General features: G+C 39.6%; 1 long non-coding RNA gene across 1 annotated transcript in view; it reads left to right on the top strand.

Annotated features, from left to right (window-relative positions):
• The first annotated feature begins 30 nt into the window (after window positions 1–30).
• LOC125962676 (uncharacterized) overlaps window positions 31–13,212 on the top strand; it is a 17,350-nt gene continuing 4,168 nt past the window's right edge. The window contains exon 1 of the long non-coding RNA XR_007474192.1: window positions 31–428. This is a non-coding gene — a long non-coding RNA (uncharacterized LOC125962676). The remainder of the gene's footprint in view (window positions 429–13,212) is intronic.

Below are 13,212 nucleotides of genomic sequence, written 5' to 3'. Positions count from 1 at the left end.
TGGAGTTGCCAGTCCTACCCATCTCTGTCAGCTCAGTATCGCCCGTAAGCAAAAGGCGAGACCGCAAATTCGCCTCTTAAGCAGCTTCGAGTCGCAGAGCCTCTGGGAAACGTAGTTCACGCCAGAAAAGCAGCCAATCGGTCAGAATGCAAGCGAACTGATTCTTTTCAGCTGGTCCTGACCCCCGTGACCCAACCCGCCGGGCCCGGGAGATTTCTGGAGGTTCTAGTTCGCCCTCGGAATGCAGAGGGGATGACACACTTTTCATCTTTGTCCGTCGGGTGAGTCCAGGCCTCGGTCCGCGCAGCGCTCAGGGTAAGAGTGAAGGTGGGACCTAATCTTCTCTTTCTGGACTGTATTGAAGAGGCGACAGAGATGAAATCACGATCTTGAAGAGTGTGTGTGCGCGCGTGCGTCTCTGCACTCAGGTGAGGAAGAGGGCGGGGCAGAGCTTGCTGAAGATGCTGAGTTGTGACCGCAGGTGTGACTGGGTGTTGTGTATATGTGAATGTGTGTCACCTGTTTGGGAGACCAGGCTTGTATCTGCGTAACAGAAATTAACCTCTGTTAGGCTTTTGTAAAATGATAAAAGAGGGTATCTTTATGGGGCATCAATTTTATTTGAAGGTTGACAGAATTTTTTTTAATCTACTATATGCTAAACAACATTAACGGGTTATGTTAAAATAGGCACTTTTACTATGGTTTAGAATGCAAGTTCAACATGTTTTTAAAGCAAGAAGGAAGACTGCAAAGTAATTTATTACGAGATGCTTGGTTTTATCTGTCCCAGACCCCCAAGTATAGACACTCTCCTCTACAGTGAAACTACTAAAATATTTGGGTTTAAATCTGCCACCTTACTATTTGTTTTCTGTTTATTCCACCTGTTCACAATCTTAACATTTTCAAAGAGTACAGATTAGTTATTTTGTATAATGTTCTTCAATTTGGGTTTACCTGATGTGTCCTGATCATTTATACATTTTGGGGAGGAAAATCCCATAAATGATGCTACGCTCTTCTTGGTTTATTTTATCAGGAGACACGCAATGCCAATATGTTCCATTACTGGTAATGTTAACTTCCTCCCCCCACCACCCGCCCGCCAGATCTTAGTTCCCGTACCAGGGATGGAACCAGTGCCCCCTGCATTGGGAGCGCAGAGTCTTAAACACTGGACCACCAGGAAAGTCCCAGGTTTTATTACTTATAGTTTAAATGGTGTCCATAAGATTTCTCCACTGTAGAGTTAATTAATGAGTATGTTCGATTTATCAGTGAATAAATAAAAAGAAGCCAGCTGACAAAGGAGCCTGGGAAATGTAGTGTGCAGAGTCCCAATCCCAGCATTACAGAGAACCATATAGAAGGTTCAGTGTGGGACTGAAACACAGTAAATGAATAACCAGCACATGACCATCTTGGGAATTTCCTTCACCTCTTATGTTGGATTATGGGTTTTCTGGAGCTTATGTCTTCTTTTTTTCTTTATTTAGTCTCACATTTTAATTTTTAAAAAAATCCTCCATTAGCACCTTGAGAGAGATTAATTTGGAATAAAATTTTGGGGCCCTTACAAGTCTAAAACATCTTTATTCTAACCTCTTTGGGATGATAGCTTAACTAGGTTTGGAATTTTAGGTTGGATATAATTTTCCCTTAGAATTTTGAGAGAATTATACCATTGTCTTCTAGCTTACAGTTTTTATCTTAAAGTATGATGACAATTTGATTTGTATTTTGTTGTTCTTTCTCTTTAGAAACATTCTTAAATGCTTCTCTTCACACCTAGTTTTCTGAAACTTCACAAAGGTGTGCTCTGGTATGAGTCTTTTTGGTTCATTGTATGGGGTATTCAGTGGACCCCTTTATGTTGAAGAATCGTGACCTATATTTCTAGAAATCTTAAATTTTCTGAAATTTTCCTCCATTCAGTTTTCTACTCTCTCTTTCTGGAACCTTCTCTTTCTGGATGTTGAAATTCCTGATTTTATCTGTTATCTTTCTCATCTTTTATTACCTTATTTTTTAACTTTTTTCCCCCTACAACTGAGTGATTTCCACAACTCTTTCCCATATCTGCCATTAAATCTTTAATAATAGGTATTTTATTTTTAATTTCCAAGAGCAGTTTTTATATACATGTTAATTTTTTCCTGGATATAAGATCTCCTCTTACCTCTTGGTGCTATTGTAGGGGGATTTTGGGTGGCTTTTTCCTGTGTGTATTTTTCTGTTCCTTAACTGTATTCATTTCCTTACTTCTTTTTTTTATTGTTTTCATCTGTCTTTCATATTACTCGGTTTACATTTACATAGTGCTAGGCTTTCCCTAGTTTGTTGATTAATACTGTCCATTCATCATTTATTAATAATGCGCTAAAAAGATGACTGTTGTTGGGCCTCAAAACAGGCCACCCCAAGAAATGCCACAATGGCATATTGATTGTTTTGAATTGAAGTTACTTGAGAAACAGCTAGTGGGGAAAAATGATATAGAAAACACTCTGACCCCCTTCTTTCCCCAGAAAGAAGGAAATAAATCTCCCATGTAAAACTATCCTTCCTATACCAAGAGAATAAAAACCATCTTTATCACCAGAGTTAGGGAATTCAAGGCTAAGAAAGCTGTATAAACGAACTTTTTTACTGCTTCTTTAGTCTGCTCCGCCAAGCACGAGGCCCTTTGTTAAATCTTCACAAATAATTGTTCCTTTGTCAGGGGTTCCATTTCTATGAGACCTTCATGCATATAAATTAAATTGGGTTTTTTTTCTCCTGTTAACCTGTCTTGAGTCAATTAAATTATTAGACCAGCCAAAAGAATTCAAGAGGGGTGGGGGGGGTTTAATGTAATAACAATAGGTAGATAGATAGGGCTTGTCAACTTGTGAACTTCAGTATAGATTTCAGACATTTCTTTGTCAGCCCCAAAATGTTAGCATTATAGCTTTTCTCCTAGGCTATTCCGTTTCTCCAGAGAAGAGCCTTCTCACCTCTTGACTGCCAGAATTTTGAGGGTCCAATAGTGATGAGGTCCCACCATTTATTTTTTATTTATTTATTTTTAAAATTTTATTTATTTTTGTCTGCATTGGGTCTTCGTTGCTTCGCGTGGGCATTCTCTAGTTGCGGCGAGTGGGGGCTACTCTTCATTGCAGTGCTGATGGCTTCTCTTGTTGCGGAGCACAGGCTCTAGGTGCGCAGGCTTCAGTAGTTGTGGCACACGGGCTCAGTAGTTGTGGCTCGCAGGCTCTAGAGTGCAGGCTCAGTAGTTGTGGTGCACCGGCTTAGTTGCTCTGTGAGATCTTCCTGGACCAGGACTCGAACCCGTGTCCCCTGCATTGGCAGGCGGATTCTTAACCATTGCGCCACCAGGGAAGTCCCCCATTTATTTTTTATTATGATTTTTTATTAAAGTATAGTTGATTTACATTCCACTATTTTTTTAATCCCCTGATTTCAGCATGGTGCCTCTGCCATCTGCTTTTCTTCATAGCCTTGTGTCTAAAGCTTCCCTGATTCACTTTCTCTAGGGAATAAATATTCTATTCTTTGCCAGGATGGTGTGATAGTGTATTATCTATTTATGCATAACAAATTGCCTTACAATGTAGCAGCTTAAAACAACAGACATCTATTCTCTGAAACAGTTTCTGAGGGTCACAAATCTGGAAATAGCTTAGCTGGGTGATTCCAGCTCAGGGTCTCTTGTGAGGTTGCAGTCAACCTGCTGGCCAGACTTGACTGGGACTGGGACATTTGCTTCCAAGGTAGATGGCTCATTCACATGGTTTCTAGTAGTTCCTTGCTGGTTATTGTCAGAAAGCTTCAGTTCCTTGTTACCTGGGCCTCACAGGGCTGCGTAAGTGCCCTAACGACTGGCTTAATAGATTACCCCAATGACTGGCTTAATAGATTACCCTAAGAGCAAGTGATACAAGAAAGACCACAGTGCCTTTTATGATCTGGGTTCAGAGGTCTCATCCCATCACTTCCACCATAATCTGTTCATTACAAATCCAAAGTCATGAAGATTTACCCTTATGTTTTCTTCTGGATTTTATAGTTTTAGCTCTTATGTTTAGGTCTTTGATCCATTATGAGCTAATTTTTGTATATGGTGTGAGGCAAAGGTCTGACATCATTCTTTTGCATTGATTTTCCCAGCACAGCACCATTTGTTTAAGAGACTATTCTTTCCCCATTGAATGGCCTTGGCACTCTGGTTGAAAATCAATTGACCATAGATGTATGGGTTTATTTGGGGACTCATTCTATTCCATTGATCTATCTCTATCATTATTCTAGTAACACACTGTTTTCCTTTGTAGTAAATATTGAAATGTATCTCTTCCCCAGTCTCTTGCTTCCTAGGCTTTTCAGTCTGTCTGCTGCTTGCTCTATTATTTTTTTTTCATGGATAGCTGTGTGTAGTATATGCCTTTGAATACTTTTGACAAAAGCCTCCCAGGGGGCCACTCCAACCCTTACAGAGTTCTGAGAGGGGAGAGGAGAAACAAAGGCAAGTCCCTGTGCTGATCACTCAGGGAGCCACCAAACAGGTCAAAATAAGCACAATTCTTTGGGAACAAGTCTGTATTGTCCACTATGGCACCAACAAGCTGCACGAGGAATGCAGGCCACCATACCCACAGCCACCTCTGAGGTGCGAGATAGTAGGTTGGTATGCCAAATGCCACAATTCCTTCTACTGAAATTTAGCAGCTTCTTTCTTCGTTAAGTACTCCCTTCGTTTTTGTAAATTTTAAATTAGATTCAATAGTTATGAAAAGTTGATTCTGACAATTTTTGCCAGCTTAATCATTGCTTCATTGGAGGGATGGATCCATGGAGCCCCCTACTCCACCATTCTCAGTGACATCACACCCATTTCTACAAGTTATGCTTTACATATTCTACAGCTCTGTTGTTTGGTACATACACATTTAGGATTTATACATTTGAATAAACATTCCTAAAGGATATTTTCACTAGGTAGAGAACTCTGGGTTGGACAGTTTTGCTTTTTCTTTCACCACTTGAAAAATGCTGTGCCACTTCCTCCATTTCTGATGAAAAATTTGTTGTCATTCAAATTGTTTCCTCCTATAGATAAGGTGTCATTTCTCTTTTTGCTTTCAAGATTTTTTCTTTAGTTTTCAGAAGTTTGATTATAATGTGTCTTGGCTGGGATCTTTTTTTTTTTTTTTTTAACACTGTTTGAGTTTTTCTCAGTTTCTTGAATCTGTATGTATGTCTTTTGCCATACTGGGGACATTTTCAGCCATTATTTCTTCAACTATTTATTTAACCCTGCCCTCTTTTTCCCCCTCCCTGTGGGACCCCTGTGACACAAATATTAGATCGGTTTTTGTTTTCAGTTCATTTTCTCTTTGCTTTCAAACTGAATGATTTCCATTGTCTGTCTTCAAATTCACTGAGTCTTTCCTCTGTACCTTTCACACTGCTATTGAACCCATCCACTGAGTTTTGTTTTGTTTTTTATATTTTCAATTATTGTATCTTTTTTTTTAGAAGATGTTGGGGGTATGGGTTTATTAATTTATTTTTATTTATTTTTGCTGTGTTGGGTCTTCGTTTCTGTGCAATGGCTTTCTCTAGTTGTGGCAAGCGGGGGCCACTCTTCATTGTGGTGCACAGGCCTCTCACTATTGCGGCCTCTCTTGTTGTGGAGCACAGGCTCCAGACGCACAGACTCAGTAGTTATGGCTCACGGGCCTAGTTGCTCCGCGGCATGTGGGATCCTCCCAGACCAGGGTTCGAACCCATGTCCCCTGCATTAGCAGGCAGACTCTCAACCACTGCGCCACCAGGGAAGCCCTCAATTATTGTATCTTTCAATTCTAAAATTTCCATTTGGTTCTTCTTTATGTTTTCTATTTCTTTTTTTTTTTAAAGGGAATTTTTTTTTTAATAAATGTATTTATTTTATTTATTTATTTTTGGCTGGGTTGGGTCTTCATTGCTGTGTGCAGGCTTTCTCTAGTTGTGGAGAGCGGGGGCTACTCTTTGTTGCAGTGCACGGGCTTAACATTGCGGTGGCTTCTCTTGTTGCAGAGCATGGGTTCTAGGCATACGGGCTTCAGTAGTTGTGGCACCCAGGCTCATTAGTTGTGGCTCGCAGGCTCTAGAGCGCAGGCTCAGTAGTTGTGGTGCACAGGCTTAGTTGCTCCGTGGCACGTGGAATCTTCCAGGACCAGGGCTTGAACCCATGTCCCCTTCATTGGCAGGCGGATTCTTAACCACTACACCACCAGGAAAGCCCCATGTTTTCTATTTCTTGCTCAAACTTTCTATTTCTCATTTGTTTCAAATGTGCTTTTAATTGCTCATTAAAGCATATTTATGATGATTGCTTTACAGTCTTCATCAGATCATTCTAACCTGTCATCTGTGTTGGCATCTATTGATATTTTAATAGAATTTATTTTTTAGAGCAGTTTTAGGTTCAAAGCAAAACATCTTCATTTTATTGGACTTCACTTTATTGTGCTTCACAGATATCACATTCTTTACAAATTGAATGTCTGTAGCAACCCTGCCTTGAGCCAGTCTATCAATGCCATTTTTCCAACAGCATTTGCTCACTTTGAGTCTCTGTGTCACATTTTGATAATTCTTGCAATATTTCAAACATTTGCATTAATATTGTATTTGTTATGATGATCTGTGATCAGTGATCTTTGATGTTACTACTACAACTTGCTGATGGCTCAGATGACAGCATTTTTTAACTAAGGTATGTACATTTTTTAGGCATAATTCTGTTGCACACTTAGCAGACTACAGTATGGTGTAAACATAACTTTTATATGAACTGAGAAACCAAAAAATTCGTGTGACTCACTTTAAAATTCGTGTGACTCAAAAAATTTCGTGTGATATTTGCTTTATTGCGGTGGTCTAGAACTGAACTCACAATATCTCCAAGGGATGCCTATATTGATTTTTATTCAAGTTGAGATTTTCCCCATTTTGTGAAATTTTCTAGTTTTCCTGTAATTTTCTATTGAAGTGTGGACATTTGGGGCATTATGAGACTAGATCTTATTTAAACCTTCAGTTTGGGCTGGCTTCCTCTGATACAGTCATAGCTGAGAGAGCTGGAGACAAGACCTTGTTTCTGCCAGCTGTGGGTAGAAGTCTAGGTTCCCAATTCAGCCTTCTTTGACACCTGAGGAGGGGAAGGCCTCCTTGTTATTGCTGAACAGGGATGGAAGTTCCAACTCCCCTTTAGGCATCCACTGGTAATCACCATTTCTGGGATGGATAAGACTATATATTATAACCGTCCCCCAGGTGGTCTCCACTGACACTACAGGGGTTTGTGTGGTCGCATTAACACTGGGCAGTGGTTAAAGTACTGACTTTCCAGTAGGTCTCCCTGAGACCACCCAGTAGAGAGGTTGAGGGATGCAGGTGCCTCATTACTGCTGGGTAGAAGTCCTAGCTCCCCAAAGGGTCTACACTGACACCATGGGTGGGAGTGCTGTCTCATTACCACCCAGTGGGGATAAAAGTCCCAACTCCTTAGTCGTCCTTTTCTGAAACCACCCCTGTGAAGGAGAGGTAGGGTTGGAGCACCTTTACAGCCTGGTGAGGCTTTACACGGCCTTTGCTGGTATGGGTGGGGCCCCTCTTTTCTGTGGTGTTTGGCTTGAGTAGAGCAGCTATTATCTAAAATTTTTTTGTCTTATTAGGCTGTCCCTTTCCTTGTTCTTTGGTTAGAGAACGGGCTTTTTTCTGAGGCTTTTTCTTTCTACATCAATTGGCATTCCAGGGTTGCCAGCTTCTTCAGCTCCAAGAGTCTCAGATGTACAAGGCAAAAAGAAAACCCAGAAAACTAACCACCATTTTATTCCTTAGGTCCCATGGTTCCAACCATGCCCACCTTTCAAAGTCTTGTTTGTTTTCTGTAAATATTCAGAGTTTTTATTTGTTCTCAGCAAGAGAAATAAGGAAAAGTACACCTACTCAATCTTCCTGAAGCAGAAGGCCCTCTTCTATTATTTTTAAATGACTACTTAATCTTATACTGTTTTTTTTTTTTTTTTCTGGCTGCATTGGTTCTTCATTGCTGTGCGTAGGCTTTCTCTAGTTGCAGCGAGCGGGGGCTACTCTTCATTGCGGTACATGGGCTTCTCATTGTGGTAGTTTCTCTTGTGGAGCACAGGCTCTAGGCGCACAGGCTTCAGTAGTTGTGGCTCGCAGGCTCAGTAGTTGTGGCACACAGGCTTAGTTGCTCTGTGACACGTGGGGTCTCCCCCGACCAGGGCTTGAACCCATGTGCCCTGCACTGGCAGACGAATTTCTAACCACTGCGCCACCAGGGAAGCCCAATATACTGTTCTTTTCTGGCTCTTTTAAATGTCTATTATACATATAGAGCATATTCTGGATGTATTTTTATGTTTTTCCTTTCATAATCTGTGTCATTTTTCTCAGTCCTTATCAAGCTGTTAAGATTGACTGATTTGGTACTCTGCCATATCCATCCTGCTAATTATAGTTGCTGAGTCCAATTGCTTCATTTTATTGGCCTCTGTTCACTTGTAAAGGGATTGGAATAAATAGCCTTTAGCTTCCCAATTTATCTCTAAAGATGCTCTGTTACAATAATGGTTTGAGAACTAATGGTTAATTCCTAACTGTGTAAACTTCTATTTCCTCATCTGTAAAAAAAAAAAAATGAAAATGGTTAACTACTAGCTATGTAAATTCTATTTCCTCATCTGTAAAATGGAAATAAGTGACTACACTTCATAAACTTGATGTGAATATTGACACATTATAAAAGACTCAGTGACTGGTAGTTATTATACAAAAACCTATGATTCCTGAGAGGAAAAAGGCAGAGAAGAATAGGAAAGGCTCAGTGGAAGAGTGACAACTGATCTTTGCCTTTGATGAATGTATTTTGATAGCTGGTAATTGACAATTATAATGGATGGACATTCCAAACAGAGGAAAAGGTACAAGAAATGTTGCTAATGTGGAAAAGAGCAAAGCAAGTTCTGGGACCATTAAGCAATCTATGTTTAGTTGACATATAAAGTACATGCTCTAAATTAGTGAGATCAAATTAGAAAACTAGAAAATAAATAAAATATGAAAGACCTTGAATAATGTGGTAAGGAGCTCAGTTTTCTTTTCAAGAATTGAAGAATGATAGACATTTATTCTTCATATAGCAATGAGATAAACAAAGTTGTCTTTCAGATTTCTCTGGGAGATAAATGGAGATTGCATGTTTACCCAAAGACCACATTCTGCATAGCTCTATCATCTCAAAAAATTTGCTTCTCTGGCAATTTCCTTCCTGGATTATGTATCAGACTGGAATCTCCCAATTAACTCAGCAACCCAGGGAATCATTTCACTGTTTCCACTAAATGAAGTTAGGAAGAATAAAAATTGGTTCTGGTTACATGTGAAAAGGATGGATGACTGTCTGCAATGGTCCAGAGTCCTTACACCAGAAAGCCAAACAGAACTGTGAGACCTCTTAAGCCCCACTTTCCGGTCCTGTCAGCACAACGTTTACAGTCAACCATATTAACCTGCACTTCCGCTGTAATACTGTCTGTGCCTACATTTCATTTTGCCCTTGGAAATGCCAGTTGTATCACAAACACTGCAAATGTGCTAAACCTCAACAGTAAAGGTTTTACCTCCATTTTCTGCCTTAATTTAGCCATACTTTTTCTAAGGATTTCTCTTCCTCTTTAGGCCTCTAGAGTTGATGTTGCTCATTTCCCATGCTTCACATCCGACGGATCCCAGAAAAAGGGTGGGTGTTATTTTTTATTGCCTACACATTTGTATCCCTCATTCTCATATAAAAGTCCTTCAGTGAGAGCTATGTCATATGCTTATATCCCTTCCTGTAAGGTCGGATCTTAACAAACAGCACAGCGAAAGAGGAAAGATTCAAGTGAGCTTTATTAGGGAGCGCTCCCGGGCGAGGTTCACTGGTCCGAGAGAAAGGGGCCAGTCGCACCCGGGGGCGAGGGTCGGGCAAGATTTTACAGGGGAAGAAGGGAAAGGGGTGTGGTGAATCTGGGAGGGCGCAGGGTATTCCTTATTTGGTGGTCTTTTCGGGTATCCTGGGGGACCGTTAGTCCCGCCCCTCGAAAGGCGGTAAGGCTGGGCTGGGTTCCAGGTCAGTTCCTGGAACTGGGTGGTCCGAAATGTCTCCAGGGCAGTTTCTGGAACTGGGTGGTCTTCGGTCTGATGCAACCTGTGAATATTGTGTTCCCCTGCCTCGGGCCAGTTGGCCTTACACTTCCTATACTTCAAACTACTGTAACCTGTTCAAAACTCATTCTGGGAATATAGTTTTGAGAAAAACTTATGGATCTAAGTTTTTTTTTTTTTTTTTTTAAATTGTTGCATTTCAGCTAGACTTGCTGTAACTCATGCTGGTAGTTTTAAGGACTTATGTATCTATGCTTATTTTCACAGAAACTGCTGTTTCAACTAGGTTTACTGATTTCCAGGTTGTGGGTTATATTATGCTTCCCAAAAAGATATGTTTAAGTCCTAACCCCAATACCTGTGAATGTGACTTTATTCGGAAATAGGGTCTTTGCAGATGTAGTCAAGCTAAGATGAGATCACACTGGATTCAGGTGGGCCCTAAATCCAATAATTTGTCATAAAGAGAAGTTTTGGACATACAGAGGAGACAAGGGGAATAGGATCATGTGAAGAGATTGGAGTGATGCAACTACAAGCCAAGGGATGCCTGGGGCTACAAAAGTTGTAAGAGGCAAGGAAGGATTCTTCCCTAGAACCTTCAGAGGGAGCATGGCCCTGATCACACCTGTGGGTTTTGGACTTCTAGCCTCCATAATTGTGAGAGAAGAACAAAATACCACAAACTTGGTGGCTTATCAAAATATCTGGTGGCTTGTTTTAAGCTTTGTGGTACTTTGCTATGGCAGCCCTAAGAAACAAACATTCCTCAGTGACTGAAAACTTCAACAGCAGTTTTTGAATTTTCTCTCTCTCTAGTTCCATTATCATTATCTGCATGGAAAACTTACCCAATTGGCTTGTCCGCCTCTTCTGTCATATACTTTCACAATGGTAGAGAATAGTAACGAAGGAGCACATATCATGTGCATTATAAACTTAAGTTTAAAAAGGGAAAGTATATGTCACTTTCATTTATGCAATCAGATTTGAAAGCTTAAAATACTACCAAACTTATTCCAGTAGGACTCCAAATTGGCCAAACAGGAATTCTACAAGGAATGCCATAAATGGACTTTTGTTGTTCACTTTTGGTACACAATAAAAGATAGAAAAAATAAAGACACATTTTTTAAAAGATAGAAAAAAATAAAAGGAAAAAACTCAAAATCATCCATAATCCCAGCTATTCAGGATTACCACCCTAACATTTGCTAACCATCCTTCTTCATATTTTATTCTGAACGTGTACAGAAAGTATATTTGTATAGAAATGGTTACTTATTTTACATCTTGTTTTGTTGCCTTCCCTATCACACTGTAGAAAATTATGTATTTCTATTGCACTGTAAAAACACGAGGGCAGTGGAGAAAGTGACCTGAGGGTAATAAAATGTGCAACTTACACATAGCCCTCTGAGAAGGCCAGGCCTGAATGGTTATATATAATTGATGGGTGAGGAAATAGTGCCCTGAGTAGGAAAAGCCAGGTCTAGGGCATGACACAATTTGGGCCAGCTCCCATCTCTTTCAAATAACTCCATCTCCCATCATTTTAGGCATTCAATAATAAGGGATTAAAAAATGATGGAAATGATCATGAGTTTCTCTTGCGTTGGCTTTGCTCCTGATAGTTTTAAAATACCTGGTTAATTTGTCAATTTTTCTCTGTAGTTCTTTTAATTTGTTTAATATTCTCAGGCTATATTATTTAGCAACATACATGATTAGAATTATATCTTCCTTAGTGAATTGAAATGTTTACTGTTCTCTAGTGACTTTATCTCTAGTAATGTTTTCCTTCAAGACTACTTTGTCTGTTATTTAAATACGACAGCTTTCTTTTAGATACCATTTGCCTGGCATATCTTTTTCTGTATTTTTCACCTTTCTGTTCTTATCTTTTTAGAGATACACTTTGTAAAATGGCTTATAGCTGCTTTTACAAAAGAATCCTATTTCATGATCTTTACTTTTAACTGAAAAGTTGAGCCTATTTACATTTCCTTGATTAATGATGTACTTAGATTTATTTCTACTATTCATTATATGGTTTCTACTTATCTCCCATTTTTGTTGTTGTTTCCTCCTCATTTTCCTGCCTTTCTTTGGGTTGGTTTTTTTCTCACTCCATTATGTTCTTCTACTTTAGAAGTTTTCTCTCCCTGCCACCCCTCCTTCCCTTTCTTAGTGGCTACCCTGGTTATTTCAGCACGTACACTTAAATCAGTACATCTGCCATCTTCCTGAAATAAAAGGATCTTACAATGCTTTAACCCAGAAACTCATTCACAAAAGTTTGCGTCTCAATACTTTAGTTTTGTTAACGCCACAAAACAGACATTATCATGGTTTTATAGTCACTATTACTTAATAAAAACATTTATATTAAACATCCTTTTGTATAAATATTCAACCCTTGGTATATTTTAGTCTGGTCTCCGGTATTTTCTGTTTTACATATCAACCTATTTTCTACAAAATTCCTGATGTAGCATTGCTAGGAATTCCCTGGCTGCATATGCTAATTAACACAGCTAATGCAGATGTGCCCTAAAGTTCACTCCTCTAACCATCTGCATTTTCAGTTCTGTAGGATGACAATCTCATTATATAGAACTTTCATTCAATAACATACTCTCAAAATTTCATGTGTGATACTCGTATGTGAATAAATGTCTCTCAAGTCTGATATTCATCTTAGGGTAGAAAAATAATCATTAGAGAAAAGCCATCATTAGTATGTTCTGGGTCAATTCCACAATACCCTCCTTCCCTGCCCCAGGGCACGCAGTTCAAATTGGACACATCTTAGGAATGTCTGAAATGAGGGGTGACTGTTGAGGAAAAAGGAATTTTTACTGAAAAGTTCGAGACTTAATTAAGATATATTTCATTGGGGACCTATGAGCATGCTTCAACACTTCAGTATGAGAGACCTCCTTTATCTCCTCAAATCTTGCACATTCCTTCCTCCACTTTCGTTCT

The sequence above is a fragment of the Orcinus orca genome, chromosome 20 (assembly GCF_937001465.1).
Source record: "Orcinus orca chromosome 20, mOrcOrc1.1, whole genome shotgun sequence".
NCBI lineage: Eukaryota > Metazoa > Chordata > Mammalia > Artiodactyla > Delphinidae > Orcinus > Orcinus orca.
The sequence above is the reverse complement of the archived record's forward strand: the minus strand, read 5'-3'. Positions and strand labels throughout refer to the sequence as shown.